Below are 25,249 nucleotides of genomic sequence, written 5' to 3'. Positions count from 1 at the left end.
GTCGTGACCGACTCTGGGGTTGCGGCGCTCATCTCACTTTATTGGCCGAGGGAGCCGGCCTACAGCTTCCGGGTCATGTGGCCAGCCATGACTAAGCCGCTTCTGGTGAACCAGAGCAGCACACGGAAACGCCGTTTACCTTCCCGCTGGAGCGGTATCTATTGATCTACTTGCACTTTGACGTGCTTTCAAACTGCTAGGTTGGCAGGAGCAGGGACCGAGCAATGGGAGCTCACCCCGTCACAGGGATTCGAACCACCAACCTTCTGATTGGCAAGTCCTAGGCTCTGTGGTTTAACCCACAGCGCCACCCGTGTCTCTTGGCCAGTGTTAATTGCTACAGTTATGTATAACACAGGAAGCTGTCTTATGAGGAATCAGACCATTGGTCTATCTAGTTCAGTATTGTCTACACGACTGGCAGCATATCCTCGGGGTTTATGGCAAGTTTTCTCTCAATTCTACTTGGAGGTGCTAGGGATGTCTGCATATCAAACATGTGCTACCACTTATCAACGTCTCTTCCTCATAATACAGCTTCTTATTTAGAGAAGGGATTTTAAGCACATCAGTCCAATCAAAGGTCTACTATGTTGGAACATGAACAGGGTGAGAGACACAATCCGAAATGAACGTGATTGCTTCTTCCATGCTGGAGGTTCTGGTGCAGTTAGTAAGGCAAAGCCTGTCTCTGCATGCAGGCTATGCTTGTTAGACTGGGGCAATAGAGAGAAAACCTGGAAAAAGGCAATATTTAAGAGGGTTGAAATTAGCTTGATAAATACTTCTTCTGTTTCACTGTTGCCCCTGGTCAAGCAGGTTTTGCAGGTTTGGGGAACAGAAAAACCTGTGCAGCCTCTTTAACAGAGGCAGAAGTGGAATGAGCAAACATAGCATAAGCAGCAATCTCTTTTTCAAATTGCCTTTAACTCCCATTGAGAAAAATCTGCTACTATCGCCTGTCTTCAGCCAAACTTAAACCCATTTAATTTTTGGTGAAATGAATTCCCAGTCAATTCCATGCATGTTTCTGAGTAACTGAAAATGAATTTGAGAGAATGGTACAAATTAAATAATCGATCGATCGATCGATCGATCAATCAATCAATCAATCAGGGGGCCACTGTTAGCATGTTGGACTGAGACCTGGGAAACCAGGGTTGGAATCCTCACTCAGTCACAAAGCTCACTGTGTGACCTTGGGCCTCACCTACCTCACAGAGTTGCTGTGAGTGTAAAATTGGGAAAAATATAACTATGTACACCACCTTAAGTTCCCTGGAAGAAAGGTGGGATATAAATGTAAGAAAATACTAATAACAGTAATAATAATAATAGATGGATGAATAATCATTTCTTCCCGTATGTATGAAATGATGCAAATTATTTCTTATTCTTTTATTACTCATCATAAGCCATTAACATGTTCTTTTAAAAATCACTGAAACCAGCATGATGAACTTACGGAAAGTGTCTTGAAAGACTTTTTGTACTACTTGATCTGGCCTGATAAGAACACTGTTAAATCAAATCTAATTTTAGGACAGAACTATAAACAATATGCTCTACTTCTGGCCTGAGGTTTTCCTACAGACTCAGAATCTCATAGTTATCCATTTTTTAAAATGGAAAACATCTGGGCTATAAGTGATTGCAGGTGAAAAACACACAGATGGCTAACACATACCGAGACAAGGAAGCAACCCCCTTCAGGGATCATAACTTTATCTTAGTTAACTTCATTGCTTAATCAACTGCCAATTCTCTTCTCCCCTCCTAACCTGGACAAATGTTATAAGTGGACTACAGTGGAAGATAAATGTGAAGGATGAGATATATAGTACCCAAATGCAATGCTGTCTGGGGATTCCCAGTTCTCCCCTTAAAAAACCATTTTAGTAAATAAATGTTTTACTACTTTATCTAGCTTTTTTTAAAAAAATGCAATGTGTTTTACAGTCTTTATTATAATTTTTTTGGTTTATTTATTCACCACTACCCTGGGTGATTTAAATAAGATAAGTCAAAACATAAAACTACTAAAATATCTTTTAAAATTTAGGTGGTTTTAAAAATGTATCTTATATTAAATTTTGTAAGGTGCCTTGGGAGGGCAAGACTCTAAGGTGGAATGTACACACATATAAAAAACGCTGTGAAATTATTATTAAATTTTTTTTTTTGAAAAATACACTGAATTTTGCATAGCTTAGTGTCACCATCTAGTGTCACATTTGTATATTGCACTTTACAACCCATTTGAAACGTTTTATTTGCAGCTGTATAGCTGAGTTCTAATAGGTCACACACACACACACACACACACACACACACACACACACACAACAAGTAAATAAATAAATATGCTTGCCTTCACAACAATTCTACGAGGTTGATCAACATGATTCCCATTTTACAGACACGCCAACTTTCTAGTCATGTGAATTTTGACTAGGTTTGTATCAAAAACACACCTGCTGGATCATATCTCCTTTCAGCTGCGTATTTTACCTGCCTCACACCTGACATCCTTTATATCAGGTTTGGGATAGGTGGGTCGTGCTCAGCCAAAATGGGCTCATGGGCCTAATCGGGAGGCCTGGGGCAGGGTCTAATGAGGCTCTCAGGTTGGAGGTTCCCTATCTTGGGGATAGATCATTATGTGACTTTTGGGTTAGCAAAAAAGTGGGAAGAGAGCTACTTAACAGCAAAAAGGCCCCGTATGTGATATATATGATACCACTTTAAATAGTTACAGTTCTCCCCACAGAATCCTGGGAAGTGTACTTGTAAAGGGTCCCGAGAGTTGTTAGGAAACCCCTATTCCCATCACAGAGCTATAATTCTCAGGGTGGTTTAACAGGTGATCCCTCTTCCCATGGGACTGTGGGAATTGTAGCCCTGCAATGGGAATAAGGATCTCCTGACAAAACTCAGTGTGCTTAACAAATGACACTTCCCAAGATTCTTTTGGGGGGGATGTCATGGCTATTTAAAGTGGTATCATAGTGCTTAAAATGTACATTGTGGATGGGGCCAAAAGACAAATCTCCACACGTATGTTTCCTATGAGGTGTGGGAGGTATTAAGGACCTATTGCCAGAATCTATATACTGTACCTCACATAGCTGTTATAGTATACTTTTGAGAAGGCCTTTTGTTTTAATGTAATAATTCATCATATTGGGTGGTCCAGCCAGTGTGGTGTAGTGGTTAAGAGCAGTGTACTCATAATCTGGTGAACCAGGATCGCTTCCCCGCTCCTCCACATGCAGCTGCTGGGTGACCTTGGGCCAGTCACACTTCTCTGAAGTCTCTCAGCCCCACTCACCTCACAGAGTGTTTGTTGTGGGGGAGGAAGGGAAAGGAGAATGTTAGCCGCTCTGAGACTCCTTAGGGTAGTGATAAAGCGGGATATCAAATCCAAACTCTTCTTCTTCCTCTTCTTCTTCCCTCTGTGTTATTTGTTTCCTCTTCAGTTCATTCTATGATCCTGATTCATCAAGTACCAGCAGCATACCAAAGAACTACTCAGCATAAAATGTGCTGCATTGGTACAGCCAAGGCTTGACCAGAAAACAGACAGCAAACCTGCTGAAAGGTTAGCTGGATATGAGCATTTGTTGCCTTATTTTTTTGACTCTTTTAATAAGAGACACCAGCATGCAGTTTTACACCCGGTTACACATACTTAAGTTTGCCAAGTTCAACAGAACCGAATACATTAACTGGATACAGTGTCACAACTTTTGCATCTCTCAAGAAGGATCTGCAAATTCTTAAGAATAGCCATTTGCCAATCATCTACGGTTCCCAGCAACAGGAAGGGAAGCATTCATAAACTGGGGGGGGGGAGGGGAGAGCTTTTCTTGTTTGCTTCCTGTTGGTTTTCTCACAAATGATGGATGGAATGTATTTCTAGGCAAACTAGTAACAATTTTTGTGGTATAGCAACTTTGGCAAATAATTGCAATATTGTTCAAATAAATAAAAACCAAGTGTGGGCTGTGCAGCAGAGAATCAGATTTTTTAAAACCTTAATAACTTCTGATATTGCTCATAAATTATGAACACAATCCAGCCAATGCTAAGCATCTTTAAATCCTACTGATTTGAAGTTTAAACATGTGCTTCGATCCAGTGAAATCAATGGGACTTTGAAGCTGGGACTTTGAAGCTGACCATGTCCTGTCCTTTTTAAAAAGCTGACTTGTCTATAACATCCCAGCTTGCTTTCCATGCAATGAATCTGTGATGTTCTCATGAAAGCTTTATTGGATCCCAAGGCACATCTGGATGCTGCAGAACTGGAGCTGGAGAGATCTAGCACCGTACCTAACTGATTCGTTAATTTGTTGTCCGCTATTTGAGCCCGCAATAAAAAAAATTGAAAAGGCTTATTTTGAGGCTCTGGGCTTTGGAAAGAATACTGACTTTAAATAGAAATGTTCATCTGATTGCTGCTATCTTGGGACCAGAGGGATATACTCATCCTGTAGGCTATATATTTTGTAGCAAATAAACTCTATTCAGCACAAATTACAAGGGAAAGAATGAGGGGGGAAGTTTGGCAACACACTTAGAGTGTTATGCAGATAAGGTCAGCAGTTTAAATCCATGTGATGGGGTGGGCTACCATTGCTCTGTCCCAGCTCCGCCAACCTAGCAGTTTGAAAGCACACCAGTGCAAGTAGATAAATAGGTACCACTGTGGTGGGAAGGTAAACGACATTTCCATGTGCTCTGGTTTCTGTCACGGTGTTCTGTTGTGCCAGAAGCGGTTTAGTCATGCTAGCTACATGACCCAGAAAGCTGACTGTGGACAAACACTGGCCCTCTCGGCCTGAAAGTGAGATGAGCACCACAACCCTATCCAAGGGTCCTTTACCTTTACCTTTTACCCTATGCAGGCAAGCACATCTCAGTTATTAATGGACTGTTTCCCTGAAGTCCAGAATCATTATAATTATGTTTTCATCTTCAAATTTAACAAAGATAAAATATATATATTAAAAAATATAATAAAGAAAAAGAAATAATAAATGAATTGCAACATATGAAAATTGATTCGGAATCTACAGGGAATGTTTCTGCAGATTTGAAATTGAGATTGATCAGCAAAAAATAATGTTTCAGGTATATTGGACTGTACAACATTTGTAGAGGAAAGCACTCTTCAGTACTTATAGATTTTGAAAGTGTAATGCTGAAAATGCCTCCTTGAGGCATCAAGATATGGGCTTGTCCAATGATACATTGTTTTGGGTTTGAAGTAGTCATCTGTATCAATTTTGTATCAGTGAAATCCTTGATACTTGCAGATGCTCATGTACTTTTCCATTATAGTTCTATAGCAGGACAACAGAATTGGATTTTGTAAACCCTTATGGTCACTATGAGATTTGTACTTTGAGCCTCTGTTGCCATCCATTTGTCATTTTAGGTTATCTGTGATTGTGAGTGTTTCATGGTGTGCGGTTTTTGAAATGGTTGTTGCAGCTTGCACAGATGGTACACACATGTGTGCATTTCCAGTAGCGTTTCTTTGTTTATATTTATTTATTTGGAATTGATTAATGCAAAAAATCTTTATTGAGCCATACAAACCACATTTAAGATGGGGGCAGTCAAGGTGTTGTTGGACTACAACTCTCATCATCCCTGACCATTGGTCATGCTGGCTGCGTCTGAAGGGCATCACATTGGCAACCCCCTGATATTAGATCTCTCTCAGTCACCCAATGAATACGACACATATTACGTTAGACCAAGAATAAACTCAAGGGACATTTAAAGATGCTCCAACACAGCTAAGGCTTAGGCAGCCAGGAAATCCTTCCTAATGTTTCACATCCTGCTCCCCCTCCCCCCGTTGACGGTGTTTCACGCCACTTCAGCACGCTTCATGGAAGTGAGAATTATAAATCAATAAACTTCCATTGGAGCCACAGAAAACAAATTTGCTCCATCATATATGTGACACCCCTTCAATACATAAACAACACTTGGAAGAGAATTGTAAATGATATCCATTTAAGGTATTTATTTGTTGCAACCAACCTAGAGAACTTGTTGAGAAGGACAGGATGTAAGTTATAGAATAATTAGAGCAAATGATTGTTGTTACAGAAGTGAGCCGAAATTTCTTAGACTTAAAAAATAAATAAAATCAAAATTTTTCTTTTTCTCATTCCTCTCGAAAAAGAAGAGTTTTGCAGGATTTCATCCACTGTGTGTGTGTAGACCACAATCCCAGACTCACAATGCCTTAACTCTAGATAAGAAACATTGTGGAGAATGGGAAATGGTGGCCATGCTGCTAAGGCACTTTTTCTGCTTGGGAGGAAGGGAAGAAGCTGTGGGATGTATCCCGTTAAGCAGTTCCACTAGTGCAAAAACTTCCTCTGTCCCCCCTCTTTCTAATGCCTTTTGCATGCCCTTGAAATACGTCCTGCAGCAGCTTTAGGGGCAGGGGTGCCAACTTGAATAAAATATTGGAGGGCAGGTAAGCCCCGCCCTGCACAATTGATCACATGATGTGGTGCATGCACACCATTTGAATGACAGTTTGTTTGCCCACAGATAGAATGGAAAATTTCAAAAGGCCATTTATGCACAGTTCTAGGTATGATACATCTTCAGGGAAGTGGATAGCAGTTTTAAAGAGGAAACTCTTTGACTGAAGACATTTTCTTGGGCTACTTTGAAACTCAAATGAGATTAAAGAAGGGAGACACCCTCAGCAGTGACATCATCGTTAAATATGCAACCAACACATATTGCTTTGGCTCCGAGCCTCGCTATCTCCTTATGCTTTAAAAGCACAATGCATTCTCTCTTTCCAAAACATCTGCAGCCAGGCTGCTTGTGATGCACAGTCATTGCCTTAATAACTTCTAAGCAAATGTGAAGCATTAAGCTCAGGATGAAGGAATGTAGTCTTTTGGTACATGAGACAACACACTGAGCACAGCAAAGTTATTAACAGCATCCCTTGAGACAATAATGAAGTGTACAAAAAGCAATTATCTGTTTGAAATAGCAGTAGTGGGGATTAGGACCTTTGCTTGCGCTTACTAGAGCTCAGCTTCTGCATTTGTTTTCCGGCCAGGACTTAACCCTGGGACAAATAATGTAAGAAAACATTCAAAGCGCGCTTAGTAACTGTGGTGTACATTCCTCTAGTAACTGAGTAACTAGAGATTGTCCTCATAGGCTGGAGGCATTTCAGACAAACCAAAGAGTTCCCAGGCCAGTGTACAGAGGGCTGGGAAGCTCCCCTTTCCATTTCAGTAGTGGGACTTCCATGTGCAATTTCCTCTGATTTGTCTAAACCTCTTTTAAAGCCATCTAGGTTGTGGCTGTCAACTAACATGCAGTAGCAGGTCTGCCACTCATTGTGTGACAGGCTTCATTTTGTCTGTCCCGAATCTCTCATCTTTATTGTATGACCCTGAGTTTTCAGGAAGAAAACTCTTTTCTATCTGCAATCTAGACATTTTTTTTATAAGCCCAATGTTAGGAGTCCATCTTGTGGCCATTACTCCTGTGAATCCTATGAGACTGAAGGAACAGATCATCCGCACTAATTGCTTCTCAGCATTTCTACCCTCCAGCACGTTTTCTTTTGCAGTCCTGCCTTTACTCAGGAAATAGGGGTGGAACTGCATCACAAAGTTTAGCTGTTTTATTGGTAATATGTTGAGTCTGCTTTTTAAAAATGATGCCATGTTTTTCCAAATGGTCCGAGGAAAGGAAAAAGAATCCCACTTTGTGCAAAAAACAGTGCTGTAAAATTGAACATATGGGGCACATGTGTTGTGCTTGAGTGGAGCCTACCTGCTTTTCAAGTGCTTATTTTATATTTCTCACAAACAACAGCAGGCCAGTTTATCTGATGCCATCAAAGGGGGGGGGGGAGAGAAGATTCCTGGCTTTATTGTGTTTGGTATTATTTACAGCATCTGTCAAAATATGCATGGAGGTTGTGCATCTGTTCATGCACCAAATCTGCTCTGTGAAACATTGGGCCTGATTGCGCTGACTCAGTTGATTTATGGTTTTTTGTTTTCGTGGTTACTAATGATGGAGGGAGAATACCATGACTGTTTATGTGATCTCACATCCAATAATAATCCATGAGTGGATGAAACAACAAGGACCGTAATCTTTTTTGAGAAAATGAAAATTGCATACTTCAGCAGAAATTGGAAATGTTTAAAAGTTTGGCTCCTAAACTATATAAAGGATACCATCAAATGGAGATCTGTTTTTGCTCAAGATGCCCGTATTTGCATCATAATCAATTACCTGGAGAGTTATCACCCTCTAGCATTAATCCATTCTGGTAGAGGTTTGTGCTGTATTCTCTATAAGGCTGGAGAGACCCATATAATGGACTTAAAAGCTGCTTCTAGCATTGTCTCTGACCATGCTTTAATACGGTCCTGTATTTCAGGAATCTATGGGCTGAATTCAGCCCAAATGTCAACATTTTTATGTCCTGTTGATTTCATTATAAGAGCTAGGCATCTGTTTAAAACTCCCACACTAAAGTCAGTAGGACCTTAGAATGTTTGCATGGCAGTGAACACCTGAATACAACTTGAGCCTTTAAACCTTTGGATAATGGCAAATTATGTATTGTGAGGGATTTTAATGAATCACATCGATTTCTGCTTCCTTTCTGGGTGACTAGTATATCTAAAGGCAAAGTAGGACAGATAGGCACAGCTGGCTTTATTTATTCCATAGCAACACACAGTCAATGTTTTGGAAAGTACTATATTTACTATTTAGATGGTTTGGACATACTGATGATAGCAACCAGCACCTCACAATCTGTGTAGCCCACCAGTTAATACAGTTGTCTTCTGTACAGAGTACCCTCCACTGAGGTAAAAAAAGCTTCCAACAAAATAATTATGCACATTTCTTCACAGAAGCCATCTCAAATGTATTATTAATTCATTGTGATTCACCTAAACTCATAGCATATTAATATCACTGGGACCTTATGATGATGGGCAGGCAATAAATTAAATAAATGAATGATAAGATTAACACTGAATTCAAACACCGAATAACTTTTGCCCATGTGGCAAGTGATCAGCACTCTCCACAATGCTATCTCGAATCCATGGAAAGGAAAGAACTGTAATACATGGAGAATATCAGGCATGGAGAGTGGGTGTGGAGAAGATCCTTAAGCAGCTTTGGTGACAAAAAAATGTTGTACATGCAGCTCCCAAAGAACCATTCAAACCAGGCCTTAGTGATCAGAAAAGCTGCTGGAAGAAATATACTGTGATTCATTCATTTGGAATTTGCTGCCAAGGAGTGCGGTGCAGTCTCCTTCTTTGGAGGTCTTTAAGCAGAGGCTTGACAGCCATATGTCAGGAGTGCTCTGATGGTGTTTCCTGCTTGGCAGGGGGTTGGACTCGATGGCCCTTGTGGTCTATTCCAACTCTATGATTCTATGATTCTATGAACTGATGATGGATTTGGAGGCAATCCTTAGTTAAGCCATTGGAGGGCGGCAGGGATAGACCATAGCTATGCATGGAGATGGGCACCCACTAGGAAAATAATCATTTTGGCTGCTTACCAGGCCATGTGCATGTGTGTGTTCTGCTTTGGTAAATTTTACAAACTTTCTACAGTTTATATATGGAAATTTTGGTTTTTCCTAACACCCTGCCTATAAATTTGGAAAAAAGGAAGTCTTTACACCGACCTCTATGGAAAGTATTTTATAGACGTGGTCACTGTTATATTGGCTATGAATGTGGATATCTCATGCCTCAATCATGAAATGTTAGCCTTGGCAAAATTCCCATTTACTTTAAACAACGTTACTGCTATTACAATGGAAGCTTCAAAAAGAGATTGTCTGAAGAGGCCGTTGTAAACTTTACTGCATGCAAATTACTCTCTCTGGGTGGTTTCTACCTACACTTAAATAAGGCACTGGAGTTTCTGTCAGTTTTAAATGGCACATCAACTAGCCCCACAGATAAAAATAGGGCAGACCTGGAATGAAGTTCCCTATTACTGAATTAGACCATGGGCATATCTAGCTTAGTTCTGTTGACACTGCCTGGCACTGACTCTCCGGGGTTTCAGGCAGAAAGAAAATAAATTTCCCTACATGGAAATACCCAGGATTGAATCTCAGACCTTATGCATGCAAAACATGTAATCTACCATGTAATCTACACACCTTTTCCCTATGTGTGACTTGGGTTCAAGTTCCAGTTTAGGATAGTGCAGACAGGATTATTATGTTGCCTCATACATTTCAGGCTCATTATCCCATCTGTAAAATGGGAACAATCACAGAATTATTGTTAAGGAGGAATATTCCTGGATCCTGACCTGTCAATCTAGATTGCCCCCCCCCCTTCTGTTAACTATGAATAGACCAGTCATGTACTCACTAATAGCATCTCACCTAGTTCAAGCCCTTAGTTTCTGGTTCAAGTGCTGGGATCCCTAAACAATAAAAAGATGGTAACACACTCTGTTTTATAAACATTATGTAGACGTAGAGTAACTGCAGGCTCCTAATGTAGGACTTCTGTTTGGTGACCCTGCCCCTCCTCTTACTCTTTCTGAATAAAACATACTAAGGCTGTGTTTACAGTCTTGAGAACTGTAGTTTGTTAAGGGTACTGAGAATCGTAGCTTGGGAGGGGGATAAACTAGGGGTGGGAAGGAAATGTGTTTTAAGAGAATGATATGTATGCAGCCCGTGTCAGTATGATGGTAAAATGAATAATTGGGCGTGAGGAGTAGTTCCATGAAGCCTGCTCAGAACTCCAAGGAAGGATGAGATAGGATGCTAATATGATAAATAAAATAAGCCAACACATTGCTTATTCTTCTTTTTCTTTATCAAGGCACCCTATTATAGCTAAAGACTTTACAAAATCGTCCCCATATTTTATTTTACTTTCTGAGCAAAACTCTCTCAGCCTTTCCCCCTCCTATTATCTGCCCCCTAGGCTCATTATTCCATTTTTGTAGAAATGAAAAATCACGGGAGACGAGAGAGGCAGGTGTAGCTAGGCGTCTCTCAGGGCGGGCCCTGAGAGCCTATTTTATTGAATATTGCAAGCATTGCCCCAGGTGGGCCTGTGGTTGATTGGTTGATACATACACACAGAAACTTGTAATTGGTTAACATAAGTACTAAGGCGGGAATTACATCTGAAAGGTGGGGATTACATGTGATCATTTATCATTGATGGAGAGAAGGCTGAGAATCGGAGCTAGAACTAGACAGGCATGAAGCCTCCTAATTGAATTGTAACTAGGGATTAATTGGCACAAACAATATAACAATCGGGTTCTATAGTTATGGTCAGCTAGGCATGGAGAGCAAGTACAGTTTGTTTTCCATGAGCTTAGGATGTCTGTTACTAATGATTGATTATATCATGTAACAATGTAATCAGGTTCTGTAGTTGTGGTCAGCTAGGCGTGAAGAGCAGGTTCGTACAGTGTGTGCAAAAGCAGGGAAAAACCTATGAGCAAGATTTCTCAGAAAGCAAGAGAAAAGAGGAGCAAGGCTTCCCCATAATGGAGCAGTTTTGTGCAGAAAGAAGACTTCCCTTTACATTTTAAAACCTGTTTTCATGCTCATTTTTAATTTATTAGCACCTCTATTTAATTATGGTTTCTAGAACTGAGGGTCATGCCCCAAATGAGGTCTTGCCAGTGCTTAGCTTTACAAGCTCACAGTGACAATTAGGCCAGCCTAGCTAGTATTTCATCACAAATTAGAACTCAGTGAAGCTAAACTTTTATGCAAAGATTGTTAATTAAGCCTGTCTCTGGTGAAACCCAGCCCCTGACTGATTTTTTTGTTTTGTTTTGTTGTTCTAAAATGCATGCTCACATCTGATTATGGAGAGAAAACAAGGAACAAGAAAGGGTAGGGGAGAGACCAGTGTGGCAGGCAGAAAAATATTTTCCTGTCAGTTCTACAATATTAATAGAGTTTGTTGCCTTTCTTAGTAATAAATAACAAACCATTCTTTCAGGAGCCAATGAAGCAAGCTTATACCTTAGCCATAAACATCCCAAGGAACGACGGCAAGTTTCCACAAACGTAAGATAGCATTAATTTTTTACGACGGCTGAAAAATCCACAGGGTTTGTAAAAACAGGTTGTAATTACAAAAACCAAAAGGACTTCTGTGTGCCTTGGTACATTTCAGAGCTGATAAGAAAAACATGCTGTTGTTGCTATAAAGCGAAGAAAAAAGTTACCAGAGAAGGTGAGACCTTCAATTTTGTCCCTGTTTCTTTGAAACTGGCAACTTGGCAATTTTGGCACCCCTCCACTGAGTTTATTCATAGTTTTGTGAATTATGCATGTCACGGTTTAGTGAAATATGTATTTAATTAAAGCAAAAACTAATGTACTGGTCTCATCTGATTATTTTTTAATCCTGATACAGCTGTAGAACTTATAGGAATGGATTCTTGTCAACTTGCTTATACAATGACTTCACTTTCCCAATTGCCTTCGGAAGATCTGGCATGCAAAACAGCTATACATAGCTTTAAATAAACATTTACTGCCAAATACTCGTTGTGAAATAACTTTTCATGTCTGCATTGCATCAGACATGCATTGTTTAGTGAAAACCCTTTAAAAGCTTCAACTGGCCATGAGAATGGTCGTTCAAGCAAATTATCTCCCTGGTGTCAAATATGAAGTGAACTGTATCTTTTATGTGGCTTATTTGGTCGAGGAATCTTAATGAAATGCTTCAGTGCTAAATTTTGAAAAGACACACAATGGTAGCAGTTGTCTCCATCCCTTCCTAGTAACGGAGTAGTTTCCCTTCTGCAGTTTCCAGGATGTCAGAGATGATCTACAGAAAGGAGCAATTGTGCCAGGACTCAAACAGAACCTTCCAGTTTGCATGCAGCTGGCTGTCCTTTGTGGTGAGCCACTGAACTGTGTGTTACAATACCTGCCTAGGCAGCATAGTGTTGTTCTCAGGCTGCTTAGAGGTCCCACCTTCTCAAATGGGCCATTAGATCCTCTGTACAGGATGAACTATAACAGGGAGGGGGGAAGCTGTAGCCCTTTAGCTGAACCGCCTTCATAATTTTCTATCTAAATCACAGATAAACACAACAGTGCATATGTTTAGCCCCATGAACATGAACATGGCCAAAGGATGTCACGTCGAGGCCTTTAATTCAGAACATGGTACCATATGAGGCACCTTGAAAAGTTTTGCTGGTGTTCATGAAGGCAGAAAAGTTTTGGGGAATGCTTGGGAAATGGTTTCATTTATTTCCTTCCATTCATATCCCACTACAGGTATTCTTCTATTGTGGAACCCAAAGCAATGCACCTGTTGATCCTAGGCAGTCACCTGTACAAGCACTGATCAGGCAGAGATTGCTTAGCTTCAGCAATATGGCAGCTTTGTGTGCCTACTACACATACCTTTGGGTCCTGTGCATGGGGGTTCTGGTGGGAGACAGGACTGATGCCATCTTTTCTATAGCTCCTATAACCTTCCCTATCCAGCTCACAAATGTACCCATTTGTGTTGTCCGAGTCAGTAATTTGACATCAGTTTGAATCAGCTCACCTCCTGCAGAATAAATATGCTTGTTATTTTCAGATTATGTGCCGATAGGAACACAGTGAAAGGTCACCTGCAATTGCCTCTTGTCAGCGAGTGATCCATAAGTTATTTTGCACTTAATTTGGTTTGTTTCCATTGATGTCAATGGGGCTAAACATATGCACAGATGCCCTTTTTTGGCTCACCGACGCAACTTTGTGTTTAACAAGGCTTAACAGCTCTAAGACATTGTACTTCTCAAAACACCTAATTGCTATGAAGTGGGAAATCATCACAAGTCTAGTTTGCCAATTCAGGGCTTGTTTAATGTCCCAAGGCACCGTGAAATGGTGCCAAGACAGTAAATTTAATTTTATTGGAGATCTCATTCCTACACTTGCTTTGGTTGTTGGGATACAAGTAGAGGATTGTGCCACGGCAGCCATGGCACCACACAGTGCAAGGCAAATGGACCTGGTCAGCTGGACATGCTCTCTAGGGATGTTGGAGAATTTCGACAGCAACAGAAATGGAAGCAGACATTGCCAGTGGCTGGTTATTCATCCCATTTCTAGAATGGAAAGCAGTCCAGCAAATATAATCAGCATTATGGTAATTGTTGGCTCCCCACCCCTGCCACACACATTTGCATTCACAAGAGCACAACACCAAAAGACAGGTATCTTTGGGTGCCGTGCAAGCCAGCTAACTCGCAGGGCAGCGCAGCACCAAAGTAAATGCATCCTGATTTTCATCAGAAGAATGTTGGAGGGTATGCAAACAGTTGTCCACCCAATTGTGAAATTCAGAAAAGTGTGAATTCAAAGAGTAGCCCTAAAGTGTGCACTAGATAGGTTCACCTTTAAATATGAACTAAATTCAATTTCTCCTGTTCCCCCACCTATGTTTTCCTAGTATCTTCCCTTTGTCAGCTAGCTCAAAGACAGCACTCAAATGTCCATAGCACTCTAAGCTTTGTGGAGAAATGTCCCAAATCATTGCCCTAAATCGCACCCTCAGACTTTTAGCCTGCCTCATGATTAAGCTGGCTGTGTATAAAAGTGTCATGTATTGTGTTTCTAATACAAAGGGTTCACACTGGCACCACTCTAACAGGATGCTATTATAATAATCCAAGAATCCATGTAAGATAAATAAGGAAAAGCATATTTTGAAGTTTGTGGTTTGCAAAAGCCAACAGACCCACAGTCCGGAATGAGTTGCAGTTCTGCTTTCCAAATGCCACCAGAGCAATATACAATCCATCAAAGCACACCATCTTAATACATATTTCTGGAGTGAGACATCTACGAATTCAACAAAATAAGTTTTCTCTGCTTATTTGCCATCTAGTTTCACATGGAAACTGAAAACAGATTTAATCAAATACTGACTGTAGTTTTCAGTGCATAGGATCATTTTAAGGGTGCCTGCTTCTGTATGAATCTCACTGAGATGGATCTGCAAAGCATCGCAGCAGTACTTGATATTGTTATGAGGTTTTTTGGGCAAAGGAATTAGGCTGAATTCCTAGGCCCCTTTTAATTCTTGGAATCGCCAGGTGAGCTTCCTGGTGAGGTGATTGCCTGGGTGATGAGCCATTAAGGGGAACAAAATTAGCAGAAATGTATAGGATAAGTGACAATCTAATGTAGAGGCAGCAAGACGCGTACATGCACAGTCAATTAAAAGTTGATTTTCTTCCAGAAAAAACATGCCACTTGTCCAGAGCTCTCTGCCCCCATGACTTATGGCTACCCTGATGATGACTCAACAAATCCTCAGTGTTGTTCCTCTTCCTCCAGAAACAGCGAGTGAAAACAAATCTCTTCCGTCGCTTCTGTGATGTCAATTTTCCCTTTTCTTGTACGTTCTCTTCTGCGTTCTTGCATGCTGAGAGGTTTGCAAACTGGATTGGACAAGCTATTGTCTGCTACGTCCTGTGTTTCCCTGGGCTGCGAATTCCTCCCTGTCCTTTCCTCTGACCTCATTTCGTCCCCTGGGCTGCCATCCAAGTCTGGCAGCTGCTGCTGTTCGCTTGCTGGCTCCAGCCTGACATCTATGTTGGAAATGTAAAGAAAAAGAAGGGAATTTCTACCATATGTGGTGGACTTGTCCTAAGGTAAAAATTTATTGGGATATGATATATAATGAGATGAAGAAAATATTTAAGAATACTTTTCAAAAGAAACCAGAAGCTTTTTTGCTGGGCATATTAGGTGATGAAATCTCTAAGAAGGATTATAATATATTTCTTTATGCCACAATGGTGGCAAGAATTATTTTAGCCCAGAAATGGAAGCAGCAAGAAATTCCAACAGTAGAAGAATGGCAAACTAAGATCGACTGAAGACGCAGAACTGGCAAAACCGTCTGAGAAAATCCATGACTGTTTGAAAAAGACTGGAGCAAATTTATTTTATATTTGAAAGAACATTGTAAATCTCTGACAACACTAACAGGACTGATTTAAAGGTTTTTGCAGATTAGAAATAGAAACTTATCTACAATGAGAAGGAATTTTAAGGAATGAAAATAGGTAGATGGGGGAATTGGAAATGCAAGGAAATGATGAAAAGAAGATAGAAAGTCGGTTTTGGGGGGTGGAGGGAAGTTTGAGGCTTGAAAGTCTCAAATTATAGGTGTTGAAAAGATATGTTATAAATGTTTGGTTGAAAAATGAAAACTTAATAAATATTATCATGAAAAGGGGAATAAAGAAAGTGGATTTGTGTGAGGTGACAAATAAGTGGTGCCCAACTCACGGGCAGTTAGAAAGAGAAAGCCAGACTTGAGAGCAGAGAGTTGGATTGATGTGGGCTAGGAGTAAAGCAGCAAGGGAGAAAGCAGAGGGAGAGAGAACAATGCTTGATTTCTGTTTCAATCCAAGGCAGAGGCTATGGGAAAAACAAGACCCCTTTGGGGGGTTAATGCCGTGAATCCCTCCATTGTAGTCTCAGGTTCTTTATGTGTGTATATGAACCACATACCATAAAGACACCACCGTTCTGTGCTGCATGTGTATGAAGAAACTGCATAGATGGAGTCAATGGTATGTACACTATGTATGTGTATATATGTGTATGCACACACACACACACACGGAATGCTGAGGAAAGGAAGGAAAACCAGAGCGAGGGTAATAGGAATGGAACAGAATAATACAGTGGTGCCTCGGGTTAAGTACTTAATTTGTTCCGGAGGTCCGTTCTTAACCTGAAACTGTTCTTAACCTGAAGCACCACTTTAGCTAATGGGGCCTCCCGCTGCTGCTGTGCCGCTGGAGCACAATTTCTGTTCTCATCCTGAAGCAAAGTTCTTAACCTGAGGTAATATTTCTGGGTTAGCGGAGTCTGTAACCTGAAGCGTATGTAACCTGAAGCATAGGTAACCCGAGGTACCACTGTATGGATGTGGGTATGGTTGGCTTACTGGCACCTTGGACAGGACAACTCCATGCTGCAGCATTTTGTTGCAGATTCAATTTCTTTTGCATTTAGGGCACATTGCTTCAAATGGTATGTGTGTGGTATGCACACATGTGTGTTTCAAGCTGCAACTGTCTTGTGCACCACCTGACAAGAGATCTTTTTAATGCTGGACCGTTGGATCCTGTCCTTGTTCAGACTCTGGTATTTTAAAAATTCTGTGCCAGGTGAAAGCTGTACCTAGCAGCCAGAGGGTCTGGGTTTGAGCAGTTTCAGGATGTGCGAATATAAACAAAACGAAGCTGATCTCCAGCCAACAAGCTAGGCGTTGTACTGCAGAAACTTTTTTAATAAGACAGTGTTCCCCCTCGTCTCTCTTCCCTAATACAGCCATATGAATTGAATCCATGCTCCTTCCATTCAGGGAATAAATTCATGTCCTTCTGATTCCTTTACCTGGATATATCTTAAAATATTATAGTTGAATATGTGGTGCAGGTTGCTTTGCTACAAACCAAGTACTTCAAATCAATTCCCAAAAAAAATCAATCAGAGAAACCCATGAATTGGCCTTCTTTGTATGGAATGAAAATAAAGCTAAGACATGAAGATGAAGGGAGGGTTAAGCAAGCTGGCATCACTGATGACGAGGCTGCTCTGGTCCCTGCAAAGTTGTCAGGGCTATCAGAGAAAATCTATTTAAAATGGGCATGCTAACATAAAATATACTTCTATCTCTTTTTAAGAAATCTGACATGTGGGACAAAGCTTACCTCTTTTGTGCCCTCTGCCCCAATACAGTCATACCTCTTGTTATGTTTGGTTCAGGTTACGTCTTTTCAGGTTGTATCCCGCGACAACCCAGAAGTACTGGAAATGGTCACTTCCAGGTTTCGTGGAAAAAATTGCAACCCGCACACGCGCAGATGCGGGTTGCGTTCTGCTCATGTTGCAAACCGGGCTCCGGAACGGATCCCATTCGCAACCGGATGTACCACTGTATTTTTATGGTGCCATCACAGCATTCAGCAGACTGCAATCCTTTCTCACCAATGATCAAATGCAAAAGAGAACAAGGTCCCTGGATCCTTAATAATTGTGCAAATGGAAGGGAATGCCATTGTGAGCACCCCTGCCATTCAAGCTGTGCCCGTGGAAATGTGCTCTTCCACAACTATCAGAGCAGGAGCGGCTAGGCTTTTTCAGCCTGAAGGGCTGTGCTTGCTGTAAGCCAACTGTCTTGAGGGCCACACACCAACAGGGGGCCTGTTCTAAGTGAAAGCAGGAATCACTGAAGGGGGAACAACTACCCCGCACCTGCTTTCACTCTTAGGCATCTACATAAACTGGCGGATATGCTCGTCTGTCTATTAGCAGAGGCACAGTGAGGGGGAATTGCTCTATATCGTTAGAGGTCAGTCTCTGAAGAGCCGAGATAGGGATTTTGTCTCCATCACAGCCCAGCACTGCAATGGGAGCAATCCATCCTGTATCTGGAGCACTCTGACCTGGTTTCAATGGTGGGCAAGAGGAAGAAGAGGCAACTCCCCTAAGTTAAGTCGAGGTCAGGTTGGCCACCGACAATGGGTTGGCAGGCCTAAGCCAGTCCATGAGTTGCAACAAGTTCACCACCCGTTGGTGTGGGAAGTCTGTTTTCTTTTGCAAATGGTTAGTTACCCTCTGATGAGTGGATTCATAGCTCCATGGTAGAGCACCTGCTTTGCATACCAAAAGTCCTGGGTTCAGTCCCTGGCTGATAAAGATTCTGTGGGGTGTATCATCACTGAAGCAGTCAAATACAACACTTCCTGTTGCCTAGAGTGGACACACAGGGGAATGTTGCTCCAGACAGGGAGGACTTCCTGTCATACCTGCTCTGGAGCCTCCTCCTCCTGTGTGCGACCAGGTAGATGGATGTGACCCTAGCAGATCCTGAAAAAGGGCTAGTCACGCAGCCATCTTCCTCTTTTGCTCTTTGCCTCTCTTTGGCTCTTTGCCAGCAGTACACAGCTCATCCTTACAGAGGATGTAAGCCACAAGGTCGGAGGCGTAGTTCAGACTTCTTTTCTCTACAAATGTAACTGTAACCACAAATTGAAATCTGCCTTCAGAATATTACTGTGAACTGAATGTAAGTCAACTTTACCCTTACTTTTAAACAAGACTGTCGTGCTATTATTATTTTAAGAGGGAAATAAAAGGGGAAACTTACCAGGAACAATCCAGACTGGACAAGCCAGACTGGATAGCTTAGCTTAAATGATTCTAACGAATCCATCAACTTGCTTCCAGCAATCTGCAAGGGAATGTGCTCTGCTGCTTGCTCACTAGCGGGAGTGAGGAGGGATAATATTTAATCAATATATCTACTCCTACTTTCCTCAACATTCCCACAGATTCCATGCCTGAAACCTCTGCCAGTAAGTGTAGACAATACTGAGGTAGATGGACCAATGGCCCAACTCACTATAAGGCATCTCCCTATGACTCTGTGTTGATCTGCCACCAAGGATCTTCATTTAAGAAAACAGAAACCAAACAGAAAACCAACTGTTGACATTCAGAATTGGATGAGGCCAAGGCTGTTGAAATATAACACTCTTCTGCAGAATTACACAAAGACTGATGTTGTTTCCCTTTCACAACAACATTTTCATGTGTGCCTTGGTTGCAAAATGTCTGGCTGGATGTCTGGCCTGGAAGACAAAAGGTTCACTGGCAAGTTGGTAAAGCATTTCTGGACTGTCTAAGAGCAATGAAGATGGATGATCCATTGATTGATGACCTTAATGGAATGCAGGTTGCAGTGTGGGAGTCAGCCTCACAGTACTGGTTGCCGGGAAGAAGGAGGAGGGCTATTGCCTTCATGCCCAGTTTGTTGGTTGCCCTGTTGGCTGCTGTGAGGAAACAGGACATCGGACTAGATGGACTTTTCATCTGGTCCAACAGGGATCACCATATGTTCTTTCATTAGGGGTTACACAGATTTATTACTTAAATGAAACTGCACTGTACAGAAATGCAGAAAAATAATAGATTAACTCAGTAAGGCTTACGTCTGAGTAGACATACAAAGGATCATTATTTTATTTTAGTACATTTCTACCCCACCCTTCTTCCCATAGGCACATTGGGTGGTTAACACCAAAGTGGCAAAACTAAAACAAAGCCACATGTGAAAACAACTGAACATTTAAAAGCATTAAGGACATCTAAAAGCATGGGCTGTGAGTCCTAAAAAAAAGGGTTTTCTTCTCCATGCGTCCCAGTATCAACTGGTTAATTATAATGATAATAAACATATGGACATCAGGATATTTCCTACAAGTCTCTCCCTCACCACCACCTGCAGACTGACTATGGTGCTCACATAGGGACATTTGGTGACATAGTGTTACATCTGTGCACTTTGCTGGTTTTGTTTCGTTACGCAGCGTCTAGATTGCACAAGTGTAAAAGAAATAAGTTAATCTAGGATGTCTAGACTCTCTTTCCCACATGACTCCAGCATGGAAGATTTTGACCAGCACTGTCCCAGCTTTCATAATTTATACATCTGCAGTGTATTTTCACTGTATGGAAGCCAAGTTCCTATAGAGATCCTGCCAAGGAGCTTTCCCACTCGTTCTTGTTTGATCAGCCAAGCTACGTTTCGAATGCTAACTTCCTTTATGACCAAAACCCATGAAAGAAGAACCGAGTTGTTAGATAGCCCATTTTCCATTAAGAAAACATGAAACAGACCAGGCAGGTAACCCTCCTATCAGCTCTAGAGCTATTAATTCAAACTAGCAATGAATACTAGATTTCCTTCCCATGCAGAGTGTTAATTGTGTTAAGAAAACAAATCTGCTTCCATTGTGGGGTGATGTGTGCTGCCCCCACCGCATATGCAATAATTTAATTTGCCTTCCCTCTGCATATGCATCTTTCAAGCCAAGCACCTGAATGTGGCAGCCAGAACACACTGGGAACACACAAAGACCATGGTGACCTCCCGGTAGATGCAGTCCTGAGAGGGTGTCTCTAACTCTCTCTCTCTCTTTTTTGCACAACTTCTGAATGGTGGCATGATTTTGCAGCAATTGGCAAGAATATCAGCAAGAAATGGGTTTGATCATTTCTGGGTGTGGGCTAAAGGAGCTTGCCTTGATCTGAGCATGCTCAGAATCTAAGTTAGCATTTCAAGCCTGGGAAGGATGGACAAATGGACAAAACTGATCCCTGTAATGATGACTTTCAGCAAGATCACCAGTAGCTTCTGTCAAGCCATACCGCTTTGCTAAAAATGGGAGATCTGACTGCTTCCCACCTCCATAGTAGTCCACTGAATACATAGTATTTATTTTGCAGAGCAGTCGTAGAATCATAAAATTCTAGAGTTGGAAGGGACCCCAAGGGATGACCCAGGAGAGCCAGTGTGATGTAGTGGTTAAGAGCGGTAGTCTCGTAATCTGGGGAACTGGGTCCGCGTCTCCGCTCCTCCACATGCAGCTGCTGGGTGACCTTGGGCCAGTCACACTTCTTTGAAGTCTCTCAGCCCCACTCACCTCAGAGTGTTTGTTGTGGGGGAGGAAGGGAAAGGAGAATGTTAGCCGCTTTGAGACTCCTTTGGGTAGTGATAAATCGGGATATCAAATCCAAACTACTACTACTACTACTACTACTACTACTACTCTTCTTCTTCTTCTTCTTCTTCTTCTTCTTCTTCTTCTTCTTCTTCTTCATCATCACAAATCTTTTTCAATGTGCATCAATCAATCATTTTATTTGTATGCCACATTTCTACAATTAAAACCATGCTCAAGGCTGCTTACAACATACAAAAAACAACATAACTACAGGCATAACGAAAGTATCATTAGCAAGATACAAAGCATCAAAAAGTGCACAACCAAATGGAAAAAATTCTATCTAAATAATAAGATACAAAATAAAGATATGAAAAAATAACATCAATAACAGCAACAACCCTAACCCCCTAAACAATACTCAGACCAAGATTCTGTTCCCCAACCTCAGTCAGTCAGGGTCCTGCCCTCCCAAGGCCAGGAAGAAAAAGGTCTGCAAGGCAGGGAGCATTTCTTCTAGGACTCATAGCCAAGATGTGCATAATGCACATTATATAAAGTTCTTCAACACCTGTTCATTGCTTTCATGCTTTACATTTGTAGGCACACCTCATTTTTCAACCTTGTTCCCATAGAATCTAGAATAGACTGCTCTAGTGTGTTAGATCTAGGGCAGCCTTTGAAGACCGACTGGAAGTTTCAACTGATCAGATTACAACAGTTCATCCGTAAAATGGGATGGGTAGATGGGAATATATTTCACCAGTGTTTAAAGGTTTGCAGTGATTGCCAGCTCGTTTCCAGAAACAGTTGAAAGTCCTGGTTTAGACCTAAAAAGGAATAAATGATCTGGGGGGGCCAGGCTACCTGGAAGATTGCCCACGCTTATAAACTTGTCCATTTGTTAAGATCTTTAGGGAAGGACCTGGTCTTTGTGATTCCACTTTAGAACTGAGGTGGGCTGCCTGCAGGTTATAAACTCCTTTCCCAGACTGATTCATCAGGTGCCCTGTAAAAGCTCTTTAGTCTTTTGCCAGGCATTCAGGCATAGTTAATGACTGCTGCCCTCATACCCATCTTTGCCCAGTAGATCTTTAAATTGTGGTTTAATTTGAAATTTTGCATGTTAGAAATTCTTTGATTTGCATGCTACCTCAGAGATATTGTGGTTGAAAGGTGGGATAAACAACAATTTATATATATATGTTTCAGAAGTCTTATAATGGAGAACATGATCAATCCTGTGCTTGTTTACTCAGAAATAAATCCCATTGTGTTCAGTGCAACTTACTCCTAGTTTAGGACTGCGGACTTAGTTCTTGATGCTACATTATTTAACGAGGATTCTACTTGTTCTCATTTCAGACCTGTAAATGTTGTGGCATGTTGTATCAAGAGAGAGAATTTCCATCTTAATCCTCCGGATAACAAGATTGACATCTGGAACACTCAGGCACACGCTCTTCCAAGAAAACGGTGTCAACTACATGCACAGTCTCTCTCTCGAGGCTCATTTCGAGTTCCAAGAGGCATTTTGGAAAACTTGTGCAATTGTGATACTATCTACCTCTGAGAAAGGCATCAGCAACGTTCAGGTCTAAGTTAAACTGGGCAGGAGGAACTTGTGGTCCTCCAGAGGTTGCCGGACTTAAGTTCACATCAGTTCCAACCAGCATGGCTAATTCTTAGCGATGAGAGGAGTTTGAGTCCAACAACATCTGGAGGGCCACATGCTTCCCAGAGCCTCATTCCCCATCCTCTGTCATAACTGCCATGGATTAACTAACTGCATTTTTGGAGCATTTTTCTGAGTTTGTGGTTTTCCTACTAATATAATATAATTCCCTGTGTATCAGCCAGCGTAAGTATTTCCAAAGGCTGGATTGCCCATTGGCTGCAAATCAGTCCTTTAGTACTCGGAAAAGATCACCCATCTTCTTATCTTCCAAAGTACCCAACTCCTACTAAGGTCAATAGAAAATATGTGAAAATGCTGACTGGAGGTTCTGACTCAGGGTGTAAATTCTAAATATTAATTACAGTACTTAAAATGTCTGCAGAGCACACAGCCTGCAGAAGATAAGAAAACAGTGTATGTAACGACTCTGGAAAATCAACAAGGCTTTACTAGCTGAGAATCCTTGCTTCAGTTTGAACGTAAAACCAATAAATCTACTCTAATGATTAGATTTGTTCCAGTATGATTTCTAAAGGAATGTTGCAGGCCATTAGTCTGAACTATCAGGCTCTTAGATTATGATGTTCATATGTCAGCCCCCCACTGTCTCATACAATCAACCAAAGGACAATGTCTTTGCCCAAAGTACAACTTCACATCAAATGACTATTAGTCAATTATATACTCTATCTGCAGCTATAATTTAATATCTGAATGCATATAATATTGAAAGATGTGAGTTGAAAGTAACAAATATTCATATATTCCTGACCTTACAGAAACTGGTTATGTACACCATCAACCCGTAACACAGCAAAGGTATCAATTTGTAATTCAAGCCACATACCCTGCAGTGATACTCAAAAAGAAATAATTTTGCTTAATATTTACAAGGTGTTGCACCTTGACTTTTTGGACACTGCTAAGCCTGACTAATCCAAGTAGCTTGGAATTTAGTAAAAGGATACAGCTGCAAGAAGTTTGAGTTTAATTGAATTTGACTAACATTATTTAAGATTGGCTTGCCGTTGATTGGTCTATATTTTCAGTTGCAAATGGGCGGTCACATGGGAGTTGCAGACCAAACTCATACCAGTAGTCCCATACCTACTCTTGTGTATATGAGGAGTTCCACTCTTGCTCATGAGTATCTATTGTAGACCTCTGCCTCAAAGTCAAAGCATACTTATAATTTGTTCACATATGAGATTATGAAATGTGCAAAGACGTTTTAAATAACCCTATTTGACTGACCGAACCCAAAGAGTACTTCCTAATGGTTCCTCATCATCCTGGAGAAAAGTGCCAAGCAGGCTGCTGTAGGGTTCTTTCCTGGGTCTGGTTTTGTTCAATATCTTTATAAATGACTTGGATGAAAGAATTGAGGGCATGCTCATCAAATTTGCAGATGACACCAAACTAGGAAGGATAGCGAATACCTCAGAAGATAGAATCAGGATTCAGAATGATCTCAACAGAGTATAGAACTAGGTCCAAATTAACAAAATTAATTTCAATAGGGACAAATGTAAGGTTATACACTTAGGAAAGATCAGAAGCACAAATATAGGATGGGGACACCTGGACTGACAGCAGTGCAGGTGAAAAGGATCTAGGGGGTCTTAGTAGACCACAAGCTTAACATAAATCAAGAGTGTGATACAGCAGCAAAAAAATGCTAATGCAGTTCTAGGCTGCATCAGGTATCCAGGTCAAGGGAAGTAATAGTACCACTCTATTATTTAAAGTCCTATAAGGCCTAGGACCCTCGTACTTATGGGTTTGCCTTTCCTGGTATGCTCTGTGGAGGACCTTACAGTCCACAAACAATAACATCTTGGAGATCCCAGGCCTCAAGGAGGTTAGACTGGGTTCGACCAGAGCCAGGGGCTTTTTGGCCCTGGCCCCGGCCTGGTGGAACATTCTGTCACAAGAGACCAGGTTCCTGTGGGATTTGACATCTTTCTGCAGGGC

At 41.3% G+C, this 25,249-nt stretch overlaps 1 long non-coding RNA gene across 2 annotated transcripts in view; it reads left to right on the top strand.

The window, feature by feature from the left end:
- LOC309527373 overlaps window positions 1–23,734 on the top strand; it is a 37,845-nt gene extending 14,111 nt beyond the window's left edge. The window contains exons 2-3 of one of the 2 annotated variants that reach the window (XR_014217201.1): window positions 12,048–12,115; window positions 22,963–23,734. This is a non-coding gene — a long non-coding RNA (uncharacterized lncRNA). Of the gene's footprint in view, window positions 1–12,047; window positions 12,116–19,049; window positions 19,156–22,962 lie in introns of those variants that run through there. The other variant, XR_014217202.1, reaches the window with a different exon arrangement.
- The last annotated feature ends 1,515 nt before the right edge of the window (window positions 23,735–25,249 follow it).

Source organism: Podarcis vaucheri (genome assembly GCF_965113315.1).
Source record: "Podarcis vaucheri genome assembly, chromosome: 1".
Classification (NCBI taxonomy): domain Eukaryota; kingdom Metazoa; phylum Chordata; class Lepidosauria; order Squamata; family Lacertidae; genus Podarcis; species Podarcis vaucheri.
The sequence above is the reverse complement of the archived record's forward strand: the minus strand, read 5'-3'. Positions and strand labels throughout refer to the sequence as shown.